The following is a 17,003-nucleotide window of genomic DNA, read 5'->3' as shown; positions in this document are numbered from 1 at the left end:
ACTTATGTCTGAGCTCTGAGTCCCAGGAGGCCAGTGGAGGAGGGAAGAGGAGGACTCAGCCTGAGGGTGACGTGAGACTTGCAGAGGCTCCTGGCGGCATGGGGGAGGGGACAGCCCAAGGGAGGCAGTTCCGTAGGCCAGGCACTGTGAACCCCAGGCTGAGGCAGGTGCTAAAGAAGAGGCCATCTCCTCGAGGCCCTGACCCTGGAAGGCATTTGCAGAACACCCAGTGCCTGGTGACATTTGGGGTCCTGAGCCCAGCCAGCCTCCGAGGATCAGCCCCACCTGTTATGCACGGAATGTTTGCATCCCTCCAACATTCATTGTTGCAATTCTAACCCCTAAGGGGGTGGTACTAGCAAGTGGGTCCCTTGGGAGGGGAAGAAGTCGTAAGGGTGGAGTCCTCATGAATGGGATTAGTCCCCTCGTCAGAGGGGCCCGGAGAGCTCTGCCCTCTGCCACGTGAGGATTAAACACGAAGTCAAAAATCTGCAGCTGGAAGCGGCTCCCACCAGAACCCAACCAAGCTGCGTCCTGGTCTCAGATTTCCAGCCTGCAGAACTGTGAAGAATACATTTCTGTGTTTAAGCCACTCAGTTTACAGTATTTTTTAATAGCAGTCCGATCTAACTAAGCTGCCACCCCTGGCTGAGCTCCAGCTAGACAGAAAGCCTGTCAGGGCACTCTCGGGTTTAACTCCCCAAACTGTGAGAGCGTGTTGGGGCCAGCTGGTGTCCCACACCTGGGCCACTTATCTGCAGGACAGGGTGATGGGGGCTCCCCCGTGTGTCGTGACCCCTGGGGGAGGTTTTCTAGAAAGTGCATACACTTGCTCTGTACGCATCTCCGCCATGATCCAGGGTGCTCCCATCTCTGCCCCAAGCACCTGCTCCAGAGGACGCCTGGTCCCACCGCCGAGGGACAAGAACCCTGGACCAGGCCCTAGCCCGGTTCTGGTCAGACTCGGCCACCAGGGGGCGGTGTGGGCTGCAGGAGGCTGCTGTCCCTGAAGCCTCCGCGTTCCAGACCAGGACCCCACCCCACTGGGTGGGCGTCTCCAAGGCCCTGGTGGATTCTGTAAGCTCCGACCTATTAATAAAAGTGGTTCTCTGTTGTCCCAGTCGCTGGGAATCTCTGAGGTGTCTACTGATGGAAGGGCAGCCAGAGCCGGCCAAGGCAATTCCCAAGCCCACTGCTCAGCCTCGCAGATTTGACTGTGCAAGGGTCACCCGGGGAAAGGTTTCTAAAAATACAGGGACTTCCACTTCCAGGAAATTGAGTAGAAGTACTTTTCCCTGTTCCTCCCCCTATGTACGGCTAAAAGCCTGGACACCACACAGAAAGCAAACATAAGTGGACTGTCAAAGGTGAAGAGAAGAGCAGAGACCCGTCAGGGACCTCAGGACCTGAGGATGACGGGGCGGGCAGCTCTCTGTGGTTTCTTTTGGCCTCATATATCTCACTTCTGGAGCTGAAGAAGCCAGTAAGCTGGAAACAACAGACACACACGAAAGTTGCTCCAGTGAAAGCTGCTGTGTCTAGCCAAAGAACCAGGAGGGAGCAGCCTCGCAAGGCCAAAGCGCTTAGACAATAACCTGTCTACTCCAGCCATCACCACTGAAACACCCTCGGCCACCCCAGCAAAGGCTAAGTGGGAGCCTAGACTCCCCACTTTGGGAAGCCATGGCAAGGAACCCCAACATCTCCCCCTGTGGTGTCAGAGACGCCAAGGAGGGAGCCGAGACTGCCGCACCCAGCCCTGACCCATACCCCATTGTGGAACAGCCTGAGCTTCCACGCTCCCTGCCGGTAATGCCGCTCTCTCCCGCTCCCTGCTGGGGGAGGTGGTGTCAGAGGAGGCAAAGCGAGGAGCCTGGATCTTCACTACTACCCAGTGGTAATGAGGCCACCCCGATGGGCTATCAGCAGAAACCACATGGGGAGCCAGACCCTGCCCAGAGTAAAGAGAAAAAGAGCTCCCTGGGTATAAATGGAGACTGAGTGGGGAACCTGGACTTTATTCCACCCTGTAGTAACAAGGGGCCAGAGCAGCATCAAAAAAAAAAAAAACAGCACACCACCACAATGTTTACAAAAGCAACAATAGAAGACTTTGGGGCCAGGCATGGTGGCTCACGCCTATAATTCTAGCACTTTGGGAGGCCAAGGCAGTGGATCACTTGAGGCCAGGAGTTGAGACCAGCCTGGCCAACATGGTGAAACTCTGTCTCTACTAAAACTCTGAAAATTAGCCGGGCATGGTGGCGCACGCCTGTAATCCCAGCTACTCGGGAGGCTGAGGCAGGAGAATCGCTTGAACCTGGGAGGTGGAGGAGCTTGAACCCGGGAGGAACTCAGTGAGCCGAGATTATGCCATTGCATTCCAGCCTGGGTGACAGAGCGATACTCTGTCTCAAGAAAAAAAGAATAGAGAAGACTTTGGGAAGTGATGGGTGTGTTTATTACCTTGATTGTGGTGATAGTTTCACGGGTCTGTATAGACATATGTCAAAACTCATCAAACTGCCTATTTTAAATATGTAGTTTCTTGGGTTTCAATTATACCTCGATAAAGCTATTTGAAAAACAGAAAATTTATATCAGATCCAGAGTCTCATAACACAAAAATGTCCAGGTTTCAAAAGAAAACCGCTCATTACCAGGAAGATGGTTCTCAGTGTGATGCAATGGACTGAAACTGTTGAATGCAATTAAGTGAAAAGGGGTAATCAGTAGATGCCAACAGTAGGTGGTGAAGATGTTAGAATTAGCTCACAAAGAGCTGCTTTACAATCATAAAGCAGCCATCATAAAGATGCTTCAGCAAACAACTAAGAGCATATTTGAAACAAATGAAAAAATAGCCTCAGCAAAGAAAGAGAGAGAAAGTCTTAGGAAAGAAATCGAAGATATAAAGAAATTGGAATGGAAATTTTAGAAGTGAAAAATACAATAACTGAAGTAAAAACTCAGTGGATGGGCTCAAGAGCAGGATGAAGGGGACAGAGGAAAGAACCAGTGAACTGGAAGACAGAGCAATAGAAAGTACCCAGTCTGAACAACAGAGAAAATAGACTGAAAAAGAAAAAAAGAACAGAGTCTCCGGTATATGTGGGACTGCAACAAAAGACCTAACATTTGTGTCATTGGTGGTCAAGAAGGAGAGGAGAAAGCATGCAAGGCGGATAAAGTACTCAACAACTGCTAAAACTCCCCAAATTTGGCCAGAGACACAAACCTACAGATTCAGAATGAATCCCAAATAAGGAAAACCCAAAGCAATCCATGCCAAGGCAGCACATCACAATGAAATTTCTAAAAACTAAGGACAAAGCAAAAATCTTGAAAATAGCCAGAGAAAGCAATGCCAATGCCAATACTCTATAGGGAAAAACCATTTGCATTACTGCAGACTTCCCTTCGGGAGTGATAGAGGCCAGAATGAAGCAGCACAAAAGTTTTCAAGTGCTGAAGGAAAGGAACCATCAGCCCAGAATCTTACATGCAGTGAAAATATCCTTCAGGAATGAAAGGGAAATCAAGACATTCTCAAATGAAGGAAAACTAAGAGAATTTGTTGCCAAAGACTTACCCAAAAAGAATGTCAGAAGGAAGTTATCAAATGGGAAGGAAATAATTAAATAAGGAAGGAAGGAAAAAAACCTAGTAAGTAAAAATATGAGTATATGAGTAAATACAATAGGCTTTTCTTCTCCTCTTGAATTTTGTAAGTTATGTCTGATGACTGAAGCAAAATTTATTGCACTGCCTAATGTGATTCTAAGTGTATGTAGAGGAAAGATTTAAGACAAATTACATTATACATGGGGCAGGATAATGGGATACAAAGAGAGGTAAGTTTCCTACCCTTCACTCAAACTGAAAAAAATGACACCACCAGTAGATTGTGATAAGCTGTATATAATGTAGAACATCCACTAAAAGGCTATACAAGGAGCTACACTCAAAAACACAATGGAGGGCCAGGCACAGTGGTTCACATCTATAATTTCAGCACTTTGGGAGGCTGAAATGGAAGGATTGCTTAAGGATAGGAGTTCAAGACCAGCCTGGGCAACATAGTGACAACCTGACCCCACAAAACATTAAAATATTAGCCAGGCATAATGGCACATGGCTGTGGTCCTAGCTACCCAGAAGGCTGAGGTGGGAGAATTACTTAAGCCCAGGAGTTTAAGGTTACAGTAAGCCATGTCACTCCAGTCTAGGCAACAAAGTAAGACTCTGTCTCCACACACACAAAAAAACAAAAACAAACAAAAAAAACCCACTCTATTGATCAATCAAAATGGAATTCCAAAAAATGTTAAACTGATAAAAAGTCAGGAAAAAGGAAACAAAAAACAGAGAGCAAACAGAAAACAGATCAGAATAAAATGGCACAATTATACCCTCACATATCAATGATTACATTAACTGCAAATGTCTTAACTCACCAATTAAAAGAGATTGGTAAGATGGATTTTAAAACATGCGACAACTGTATACTATCTCCAATAAATTCACTTCAAGATGTTTCACACAAATGTTAATCAAAGGAAAGCAGGAGTGGCTAAATTAGTATCAAATGAGGCAGACTTCAGGGCAAAGAAAATTACCAGGAATAACACTGACATGCAATAATAAAAGGGTCACGGCAACAGGAATGCATAGCAATCCTAAACATTTATGTAACAAACAACAGAACTGCAAAATATATACAACAAAAAGGGATAGAACTGAAAGGAGAAATAGACAAATCCACAATTGTGGTTGGATACCTCAACACTCCTCTCTCAACAATTGATAGAACAACTAGACAGAAAATCAGCAAGAAAATAGAAGCACGCAATGACATCATAAACCAATAGGATCTAATTGACATTTATTGAACACTTTATTTCAACAGCAGAATATCCTTTCTTTCCAAGTGCCCAGGAAACATATACCAATATAGACCATATTCTGGGGCACAAAACAAACCTTAACAATTTTCTAAAAATTGAAATCACATGGTGTGGGTTCTCCAAACACAATGAATTCAAACTACAAATCAACAGAAAGATAATAGAAAAACCTCCAACTACTTGGAAACTAAACAACTCATTTATAAGTAATCCATGGGAAAAAGGAGTTTCAAGAGATATTTTTAAAAATACATTGAGCCGAATGGAAATGGAATACAAATGTCAAAACACAGAAAAAGCATTGTGGATAGGAAAAATTTATACCATTAAACACATACATTAGAAAAGAGGAAAAGCCTCAAATCAATAAGCTCAAAAACCTCAAGAAACTAGGAAAAGAAGAGCAAAATAAACCCAAGGCAAGCAGAAGGAAGAAAATAATAAAAGATAAGAGCAAAAATTAATAAAATCCTTATAAAAGTAACAGAGAAAAATCAATGAAAGAAAGAGCTGATTGTCTTTTTTTTTTTTTTTTTTTTTTTTTTTTTCCTCGAGTCGGAGTCTTGCTCTGTCACCCAGGCTGGAATGCAGTGGTGCAATCTCGGCTCACAGCAACCTCCACCTCCCAGGTTCAAGCGAGTCTTCTGCCTCAGCCTCCCGAGTAGCTGGGATTACAGGCACACACCACCATGCCCCGCTAACTTTTGTATTTTACTAGAGACGAGGGTTCATCATATTGGCCAGGCTGATCTCAAACTCTTGACCTTGTGATCCTCCCGCCTCAGGCTCCCAAAATCCTGGGATTACAGGCGTGAGCCACTGCGCCCGGCCAAGAGCTAATTCTTTGAAAGGTCAATAAAATTGACAAAACTTATCAATACTAACCAAAAAAAAAGACATAAATTACCAATATCAGGAATGATAACTCTATACATACAAATTTGACAACTTGGATGAAATAAACCAATTTCTTGAAAAATACAAACTACCACAACTTACCCAATATGAAAAAGATAACTTGAATAGGGAATTGAATTCATAATTTTAGAACTCCTAAAAAAGAACTCTCCAGGCTCCTATGGTTTAAATGGATAATTCTATCAAATCTGTGAAGAAAAATTTATCACTATTGTTCCAGAAAATAGGTGAGGAGAGAAGACTTCCTGTTGGTTTTATGCAGCTAGAAATACAGTGACACCAAAACTGAACAAAGGTAGTATAAAAAAAGAAAATCTCAGACAAATGTCCCTCATGAATATAGACCAAGAAAATATTTAATAGAATATTAGCAAATAGAACTCAGCACTACATACAAATAATTATACACCATTACCAAGTGGAGTTTACTCCTGGAATGGATGACTGGTTAAACATTCAAAAAGCAAACAATATAATTCACTGAATTTACAGGATAATGAAGAAAAATCGTATCAATTGATGCACAAAAAGCATATGACAAAATTCGGCCGGGCGCGGTGGCTCACATCTGTAATCCCAACACTTTGGGAGGCCGAGGCGGGCGGATCACGAGGTCAGGAGATCGAGACCATCCTGCCTAACATGGTGAAACCCCGTCTCTACTAAAAATACAAAAAACTAGCTGGGCGAGATGGCGGGCGCCTGTAGTCCCAGCTACTCGGGAGGCTGAGGCAGGAGAATGGCATGAACCCGGGAGGCGGAGCTTGCAGTGAGCCGAGATCACACCATTGCACTCCAGCCTGGGCAACAGAGCGAGACTCCATCTCAAAAAAAAAAAAAGAAAAAAAAAACACATTTGACAAAATTCAACACCCATTCATAATAGAAATTCGAAAACTAGGAATAAAGGGGGAACTTTGTCAGCTTTGTAAAGGGCATCTGTCAAACACCTATAGGTAATGTGATACTTTTTTTTTTTTTTTTTTTGAGATGGAATCTCACTCTGTGGCCAGGCTGGGTAGAGTGCAGTGGCACCATCTCACTCACTGCAAGCTCCACCTCCCTGGTTCAGGCCATTCTCCGGCCTCAGCCTCCCAAGTAGCTGGGACTACAGGCGCCCACCACCACACCGGGCTAATTTTTTGTGTTTTTAGTAGAGACGGGTTTCACCGTGTTAGCCAGGATGGTCCTGATCTTCTGACCTCGTGATCTGCCAGCCTAGGCCTCCCAAAGTGCTGAGATTACAGGCATGAGCCACCGCGCCCAGCCAAGAAATGAAGTTTTTATCAATCCCTGCAACAACCGGGATAAATCTTCAAAGAATTATGCTAAGTGGAAAAAGCCAGGCCTGAAGGATTATATACTATATGATTCCATGTCCACTTACATAACACTGTTGAAATGACGTTATAGAAATGCAAGACAATCAGCCATTGCCAGAGGTTAGGAAGGGGATTCGGTGGGAGGGAGGTGCATGTGGCCATAAAAGGGCAGCAGGAGGGAGCCTCTGGTGACAGAAATATCCCATATCTTGACTGTACCAGTGTCAGCATCCAGGCTCTGATGTCCTACCGTTTGCAAGATGGTACCATTGGGTACAAGGGACCTCTCTGTGTTGTTTCTTACAACTGCCTGTGAATCTACAATGATCTCCACAGAAAATAATTTAATTAAAAAAAATTTTAAAACACATAACAGGCAGTCATGTGTAATTTGGGTCACGCAGAACAAGTCTGGATCATGAAGTCTGTGAGGCTGGTGTTCACTTAACTGAGAGTGTGTCTAGTTTTAAACCAGTATCTGCATTAAAAAAAAAAAAAAAAAAAGGCAGAGTCGGGGGCCACTCTCAGAGAGCGCTGTTAGGTGCTCACCAGCAGAATGCAGACATTGCGTTTTCAAAGCTTTTAAGCTTTTCAGCTGCATTCTGAGGAGCCAGCTATGGATCTGTGTCCTTGATGCACAGCCTTTGCACCTCCTTCTGCCCTCACGCCCTACAGCCCCCTCTGGGCTCTGCACAGGGGCCTTGCTCTCTGGGACTCCACGTCCCTGCAAAATTTGTCTCCCCTTCCCTGGGTTCCTCTCCCGGGGCTGAGCTGAGGACAAGGGCCTGGTCTCCTCCTTAGAGAACCCCACAGCACCCTGCATTTCGGCGTGGTCCGTGGGCTCCTTTCAGGGGCTCCTCACCTTTCGCAAAGGGGTAAGGGAGCAGGGCCAGCTGCAGATCTCCCTCCCCTGTGACAAGGACATCCTAGTCGAAGAGCCCGTTTATCTTCGCTCTTAAGGCCGGGCTCTCTCAGGTCATCGTTGCCAAAGAAATGAATTGCAACACAGCTCCGCAGGTCCCTGCACAACTGGGGCACGGGCTGGCACTGGGCCAGTGGGAACCTGTTGGGGAGGCTGTGAGGCGTTTCTCTGCATCCGAGGCTGCCACGCCCTGTGCACGCTTTGGAACTGGGTGGATGGGGTGTGCTCAGGAGGAGCTCTCAGCCCTTGGCTGGGAGTCAGAGGTGTGGTGCGTGGGGCGGGGAGGGTTGTCACAGCTGCAGGGCAGCCTTGATGTCTGCAGTTGGCTTTTTAATTTGTGGTCACAGCCAACAAGTGTGGAAACTGCCGCAGGACCGGCATGAGTGGAGCGGCTGCGGGAGTTGCTTCATGACTGTGGTCTCACCCCGCGTTTCGCCACCCATCCCTGCCTGACCTGGCTTCCTTCCTTCCTCCTGGGTACATTGGCCCCTGGCTCTCTCCTCGTTAACTGGCCCCTCAAGACCCCAGCTGGTCGACCGTCTGCAGCCTCCTGGGTGACATCTTCACCCCTGCCTCCTCGGGGATGTGCCGCCGCCACATCAATCTCCCTAACACTCTGGTCATGCCACCACTCTGGAGACCTCCCTGGTCTCTCTCGCAGGGTCCCCAACCTGCTCAGCCCAGGCCCACTGCCCTCTCCCTGCCCAGACACGTGTTCCGTGGCCTGGCTACGCCTGCCCACACACCTGCCCTCTCTGAGGCTCACGTGTGGCATCCAGGGGCCCTTCCCCAACAGCTCCGCCTGGTGCGGCCTCCCCCTCAGCCTCCTCTTCCCCCCAAGCAGGGTCTGCAGAGGCCCAGAGGCTGCCGGGATTAGTAGATGTTGGGGTCGTGCTTACTGGGCGTGTCTTATCCCCCACAGCAATGGCCTTAGAGGTCAGGGACCCGGCATGGCTGTGCTGGCTTGGGGTTTAGAAGCTGTCTCACCAGAGCCAGGCGCGGTGGCTCATGCTTGTAATCCCAGCACTTTGGGAGGCCAACGCGGGCGGATCACGAGGTCAGGAGATCGAGACCATCCTGGCTAAGATGGTGAAACCCCGTCTCTACTAAAAATACAAAAAATTAGCTGGATGTGGTGGTGGGTGCCTGTAGTCCCAGCTTCTCGGGAGGCTGAGGTAGGAGAATGGCATGAACCTGGGAGACAGAGGTTGCAGTGAGCCCAGATCGCACCACTGCACTCCAGCCTAGGGGACAGAGTGAGACTCCATCTCAAAAAAAAAAAAAAAAAAAAAAGAGAAGCTGTCTCACCAGAGCCCCGCCTCAGCCCACAGCCCCAGGCCTGTTTCCTTGAAGGCTCTCCTGAGCCCCATGCCTGGTTTTCTGGCCAGTGCCCTTGGCAATGACCCCTGCTCTCCGCCTGCGGCTCTAGGCGTCCCCTCAGCCCCAAGCCCCATCCCACGTCCGACCCTGAGCTGGGGTCCTGGGGGAGCCCCTGTGGCTTTTTTACCAGCCACACCTGCATGCAGAAAGCTGAGTGTCTGCTGTGGAAGACCACAAGTCACATGGCAGACACGGACACTTGGCCCAGGCGATGCCGACCCATCAACTCCTACAGGACCACAAGCTCCTCTTGTGGTGGCCAGAGACTCCCAGTGGCTACAGACCCACTCAGGGCTGTCTCTGGGGTCTTCTGGAGAAAAGGAAAGCACAATGAGCTCCCTAAGCCTTTCACTTCAAGTTGTTTTTTTTAAACATTTTGCTTCGTGGTCTTTCTTGCTCTTTCTGTAAAAATCTACATTGTGCTACCTTTTTTTGTTTGCTTGTTTTTTTGAGACAAGGTGTTACTCTGCCACCCAGGCTGGAGTGCAGTGCTGCAATCACGGCTCACTGTAGCTTCAAACTCCTGGGCTCAGAGGATCCTCCAGCCTCAGCCTCCCAAGTAGCTGGGACTACAGGTACATCCCACTGCATTCAGCTAATGTTTTGAAAATTTTTTTGGTAGAGATGAGGTCTCACCATGTTGCCCAGAGTGGTCTCAAACTCCTGGGCTCAAGCGATCCTCCTGTCTTGGCCTCCCGAAGTGCTGGGATTACAGGCGTGAGACACTACGCCCACTCAAGATAGTGATTTTCTAACTCCTTTGTTTCTTCTCCATTTAATAGCTGGCTTTCCACTGTAAGGAAAACTGCCCAGTCTCCCCTCCGGTTACCAGCGAAGGCCTGTGCGGTTTTCTTTGATTCGGTGAGTTATATTCAGTGACTGTGGTGCTTGTTTGGATGCTGGCTGACCAGCCCCGTGTCCCCGGCATGGTGGAGCACGCCCTTGCTTCCTGGCACCACCGCTGCACCAGGCTCAGCCTGCACTTTAACTGCTGCAGCGCTGGAGGCAGCCACTTCCCTGAGGAGCCCTGCTTCCTTTTTTGTTTGTTTGTTTGTTTTTTATAGAGATGGGGTCTCATTATATTGCCCAGGCTGGTCTCAAACTCCTGGACTTAAGTGATCCTCCCACCTTGGCCTCCCAAAGTGCTGGGATTATAGGCGTGAGCCACCATGCCTGACCAAGCCCAGCTTTCTTAGAGCAGAATATTTCTTCCACACTGGCGTCTAGGCGTGAGCTGTGCTCACTTTACCACAGTATCATTTAGATCCTAGAAAAAAATAATTTGTAAGATTATAATATGTATAAATATACAATTAATAATATTATTAAACATCATTGAATTGTTATTATATTATTAATATAGTTGTGTTATTAATATGTGATTGTACTATTAATTTTAATTGTCATTGCAATTAGTTATAATGAATCCATAATAACTCATACCACGAACTCACAGTCACTCCTAGTCCTGCCTGGCCCTGTAGGCTCCTCCTTGTGTCCGTCATTCCATATCTGTACCTCCTTCTACAAGAGAGCCCTAACTTCTAACGGCATCACTATATCTATCATCTATTTAGCCCTCCAAACACACAAGACACTTCCAGAATCTTCTTATTCTCCAGGGGGAATCGATTCATCAAAGCACCAGAGGCAGCCGGCATTTTGGCAAGAAAACACAAGAAACTTCCACTTCTTTGGAAATTTGATCTAGGAAAATGTGTCTCTCTCTCATTTTGCTAATGGATGTCTGTTTATCAGTCAGAGACCGTGAAACGACTCCTTATTTTGAATATCAGATTTTTTTCTTATTCTCAAACCTCAAAACAGCTTGGTCATAATTTATTTGGAAATTGTCTGAAAGGTAAAAAAATAAAAACAGAAACAAGTAATATGCCTTGTTACTACTCTTTAATTAGGTAAAAGCCTGACTTCTTGGGCTGCTGGAATGTAAATTCTGAATAAAATGGCTGGCTTTCTTTTTAAGGCTTTGCAGCAATGTTAACATTCGGCTGCCAACTAAGTCGATTTTAATTGCCTTTACAGGAGCCTTCACTTTTTCTGTTTGTTCCATTCCACTCTTTCCTCAGTGGATAATCCCGCATGTGAAGATTCCTGTGCAGCTGAGGGAGGCAGCTTTTGGCTTGTGCTCTGGGTGTGAGCGTGGCCGTTGGGAACGCCTTCTGCTCAGAATTCCGTGGTCTCAGCAGATCGTTCAGTCTAGCCACTGGGACGCGGCCGACCGCACACTGCTGGACCTCTGAGCGGAAGACGTGTGGGGTTAGGAGGAAAGGAATCAACAAAGTTGCCTTCTTGCCTGCTGACCTGCCTTGGTATGTCACCATTACTCAGCTCCTTACAGAACAGGAGCTTCAAGCTTTCACCGGACAGGCTGGCTTCTTCCTGGGAGCCCCCGCCCAAGGTGGGGCCTGGTGGGGTGGGGTCACCGTCGCTGCTGGAAGCTTTAGCTCTTTTCCCTCAGCTTGACCTCCTTCGGCAACTAATTTTTTGAACTTTTTCTAATAGGTAACAGAGTCCCAAGATTCCAAGTTCCAGGAGCATGAAAGGACTCACTTGTGGAGATTCCTGCCTGGGGCTCTCACCCACCTAAGGAATGCCATCCTTGTCACCCGCTCATGGGGCAGCTCCTTGGTATCCTTCCAGGGTGGTGTGTACAAGTACAAGCACATGGATGCGTGAGCATTTTTTTCTTTTGCTGACATATTAATATACCCTGCAGCACTCTGGGCTCATTGGCCTGCAACTTTTTGTTTGATTTTTTTTTTTTTTTTTTTTTTTGAGACGGAGTCTTGCTCTGTGCCCCAGGCTGGAGTGCAGTAGCGCGATCTCGGCTCACTGCAAGCTCCGCCCCCCCGGGTTCACACCATTCTCCTGCCTCAGCCTCCCGAGTAGCTGGGACTACAGGCGCCCGCCACCTCGCCTGGCTAATTTTCTTGTATTTTTAGTAGAGACGGGGTTTCACCGTGTTAGCCAGGATGGTCTCGATCTCCTGACCTCGTGATCCGCCCGTCTCGGCCTCCCAAAGTGCTGGGATTACAGGCTTGAGCCACTGCGCCTGGCCTGTTTGATTTTTAATTACTTACTTTTTTAAAAAAATTGTAATTAAATATGCATGACATATATTTACCATTTGAATCTTTTTTTTTTTTTGAGACGGAGTCTCGCTCTGTTGCCCAGGCTGGAGTGCAGTGGTGCAATCTCGGCTCACTGCAAGCTCTGCCTCCCGAATTCACACTATTCTCCTGCCTCAGCCTCCCGAGTAGCTGGGACTACAGGTGCCCGCCACTGTGCCCGGCTAATTTTTTGTATTTTTAGTAGAGACGGGATTTCATGGCGTTAGCCAGGATGGTCTTGATCTCCTGACCTCGTGATCCACCCGCCTCGGCCTCCCAAAGTGCTGGGATTACAGGCGTGAGCCACCGTGCCTGGCTTAAGTTTTGTATTTTTGTAGAGACTGTATTTCACCACATTGGCCAGGCTGGTCTCAAACTCTTGACTTCAGGTGATCTGCCCTCCTCGCCCTCCCAAAGTGCTGGGATTATAGGTGTTAGCCACAGCGCCCAGCCCATTGTTAAGTGTACAGTTCGGTGATATTACATACATTCACAGTGTTGTGTAATTGTCACCACCATCCATCTTCAGAACTTTATGCATCTTGCAAAACTAAAACTCTGCCCCCATTAAACAGCAGATCCCCCATCCCCTGCCCCCAACCTCTGGCAACTCCTATTCTACTGTCTGTGCCTGTGAACCTCACTACCCCTGGCAATCCCTATTCTACTGTCTGTGCCTGTGAACCTCACTACTCTATGCATCTCACATACATGGAACCACATGGTATCCGTCCTTTCGTCGCTCGTTTCTTTCTCTTAGTGTAATGTCCTCAAGGTTCATCGGTGTTGGGGCATGTGTCGGGATTTTATGGTGTGTGAATTATGTCTCAGTTTAAAATGTTCTAGAGTTACCCAGTGGTGATGGATACACAACTCTGTGAATATGCTAACAACTTCTGACTGGTACACTTTGAGTGGGTAATCACTCTTTGAATTGTCTCAATAAAGCTGTCATTTAAAATAAAATACCGATCCATGCTGGCACGGAGAAGGACTGGGAGACTCTGGGCAGAGTGCAGGCCCCTGTGTCTGGAGGAGTGAGGGGCCTGCTGACCTCATCCCTGGCAGGCGTCCCAAGAGTCTAAGTTCCAGGCCTCAGGCCTCCTCACGTGAGTCTTGTGTGCATGGCTCGGGCGGAGTGGTGACCTGAATAGTCCACACTGCTATGTGAGGACAAGCATGGCCCCAGATGGAAGGCCTGAGCGGAGGCAGCAGGGATGAGGGTGGCATAGGTGATGTCATGCACAGACTTATGTTCCCCCTTCCAAAACTCCACACCGAAGCCCTCACCCCCAGGACCTCCGAATGTATATTTGGAGGTAGGGTCTTTAAGGAGGTAGTTAAGTTAAAATAAATTCATGAGGGGGTAGGCCCTGATCCCATATGACTGGTGTGCTTCTAAGAAGAAATTGGGACACAGACATGTACAAAGGGACAACTCCAGGAGGACTCAGGGAGAAGGTGGCCGCCCACAAGCCAAGGAGAGAGGCCTTAGTCAGAACCAGCCCTGCCCACACCTTGATCTTGGACTTCCAGCCTCCAGGACTACAAGACAATAAGTGTCTATGGTTAAGCCGCCCGGTCTGAAGTGCCTCAGGGCACAGACACAGGTGGTAATGAAGCCAGGCGAGAACATTTTGAATGCATCTAGGGATAGAATCAGCAGGACTTGCTGATGGATCCAATGCAGGACAAGCAGGTGACCCTAAGGTTTTATTTGAGCAAATGGTGCAGTCACCAGTCAGACGGAGGACCCCCAGGCAAGCACAGTGCAGTTTCTTTGCAGGTGCATCCATGAAGGGTGCGATGCCTACTAGACATTCAGGAGCTGCAGCCAGGTGGGCGGCCCACGGGGGAGTCTGGGCTTCTGGGAGGAGGACGCAGAGCCATCCTAGGCAGGGCAGCGGTAGCACCAGCCCTCACTGGAGCCGGGGCCTGCAGCCTCCGTTGGTGGCACACACGGGTGAGGTCTTCACACCGCCTACACTAAAGCAAATGAACAACCAAAATCATGAGACACCCTTGGATCAGTTTTGCCTGGAAGAAGTCATTTCTTTTTTTTTTTTTTTCAAGATGGGGTCTCACTCTGTCACCCAGGCTGGAGTGCTATGACGGGATCTCAGCTCACTGCAACCTCTGCCTCCCAGGCTCAAATGATCCTCCCACCTCAGCCTCCTGAGTAGCTGGGACCACAGGCATTCGCCACCACACCTGGCTGTTTTTTTGTTTTTTTGTTCGTTTGGTAGAGACGGGGTTTCGCCATGTTGCCCAGGCTGGTCTCAAACTTTCGAGCTCAAGCGATCTGGGATTACGAGTCACTGCGCAGGGCCAGGAGAAGTCATTTCTGTGCACCTCAGGGGAGCAGTGTGGACAAGGCCGGCAGGGCCCTGCTCTGGGGCAGACTCCCTTGAGGGAGAGCCTAATATGTAAATGAAAAATGAAATGTGCAGGAGAGTGACTGGTCAAGCAGCAGTGCCGGGCAGCAGGGCCTGTCCGGGCAGGGAGGCCAGCGGGCTCAGAGCACAGCCAGCAGGAGCCAGCCTCCAGACAAAAACACATTTGCTAAAATAACTTTGCTAAATTTTTAAATATTTTTCAAATGTATACCAAAATTTAGAAAAATTTCCTCTAAACTTTGCTTAAAACGTGCTAAAAAGTGGGGACGAGGCTGAACAAAGGCCTGGCGCCAGCAAAGGCCAGTGAGCAGTCCTGAAGAGGAGGGAAATATTGTCAGGAGGTGGCCAGGCAAGGAGACCACCCCGGGTGGGGAGTGAGGAAGGTCTCCAGAGCATCTCCCCACCCCCGATTGGACCCAAGGCACTGAGTAGTTTGCAGAGGGCAGTGCAGCCACCTTGGGCCAGGGTCCCAGCCGCTTGTCCTCTGTCAAGAGTGCTTTCTTGGAGATCTCCTTGGATCATGAGTTTCGGCGAGGAGGGGTTGTCTGCACAGGAAAAACGCCGCTGCCACTGGAGACTCACTGCTGCCCCCGGGATGCTGCTGCTTTGGAGTGAGCTGGCCAAGCACAACACAGAGCCCCCTCCCCAAACTGGGCTGGACAGCGCCGGGCCCATAGTCACCATGGAACGTGCTCTCTCACTCATCACCTTTCCTGGAGCCTGAGCCGGCTTCATTCAGCACTGCAGTCCTCCCAGGGAACCCCAGCCAACCCAAACAGCCTTGTTTGTGCGGGGCTCTGTTTCCCAGTCAGGGTACAGGGCAGCAGGGCGGGAAGGGGCCTCAGCAACTCCCCAGCAGCCGGCCTGGCTTCCCTGCTCTGTTCCAGAATCTCCTCCCCCACATCCCCTGCAGCCCCCAGCCCCCAGGAACACATCCCCAGTGGGCTCTAGCCTCACCTACACAGCCCCCACCAGACCCCCTGCACCCGTGTCTCAGAGGCTGTCCCAGAGACAACTGACGGCCCTGCCCATCCAGCCGGTCGCCCCGATGCCTCCCCCACCTCCCGCACCACATCTGGTGCCACACAGCTGGGACACAGACATGTACAAAGGGGACGGCCCCCATCCCCTCTCCACTGTCACTGTCCTGGCCCCAGGCCTCCGTTGTGCCTTTGGGGAGTCCTCCCGCTGCCCACTCTGCTATCCAGAGACAGACCAATATACATTATCCAGTCTGTGACAGAGAGATAAAAGATTCACCAAAATTGTTTAAAAGGATGAGATTCTACAGATTGTATTTTTCAAAGACGGCCACACACTTCCTTCTATCCCACATGCTCTTCCAGAACCCTGATACTATCTGTGAATCTCAGTAATCTCATTCCCTTATAAACCACAGAATGCCACAGAACTGATGCTGCAGAGCTCCTGAGGCTGGGGCGCAAGAGATAATGCAGCACCTGCCTTGGGTGCTAGAGCACTATGCACAGAGACTTGGGGCCACCATGCTTTCAAGGTTGCCAGGCTAGCCCACCTGCACAGAGGTGGCTGCCAGGCTAGTCCACTTGCAGAGATGGTTGCCAGGCTAGTCTACCTGCAGAGATGATATAAGACTTCATGGAAAGAAACAAATCCAGCCAGTTGTTCCAGCTCCAACCACCGTCTACCTGGAATTGCATCAACTACCCAGCTGAGACATCCTGAATTCCCGACCCACAGAAACCATAATATAAGATATAGTAAGACTAAATTGCTACTTTTTTTTGTTTTGTTTTGTTTTTTGAGATGGAGTCTCACTCTGTCGCCTAGACTGGAGTGCAGTGGCTGGATCTCAGCTCACTGCAAGCTCCACCTCCCAGGTTCACGCCATTCTCCTGCCTCAGCCTCCCCAGTAACTGGGACTACAGGTGCCCACCACCTCGCCCGGCTAGTTTTTTGTATTTTTTAGTAGAGACGGGGTTTCAGCGTGTTAGCCAGGATGATCTCGATCTCCTGACCTCGTGATCCACCCGTCTCGGCCTCCCAAA

This window comes from Macaca mulatta, chromosome 10, assembly GCF_049350105.2.
Source record: "Macaca mulatta isolate MMU2019108-1 chromosome 10, T2T-MMU8v2.0, whole genome shotgun sequence".
Classification (NCBI taxonomy): Eukaryota; Metazoa; Chordata; class Mammalia; order Primates; family Cercopithecidae; genus Macaca; species Macaca mulatta.
This window is presented reverse-complemented; position numbering follows the sequence as displayed.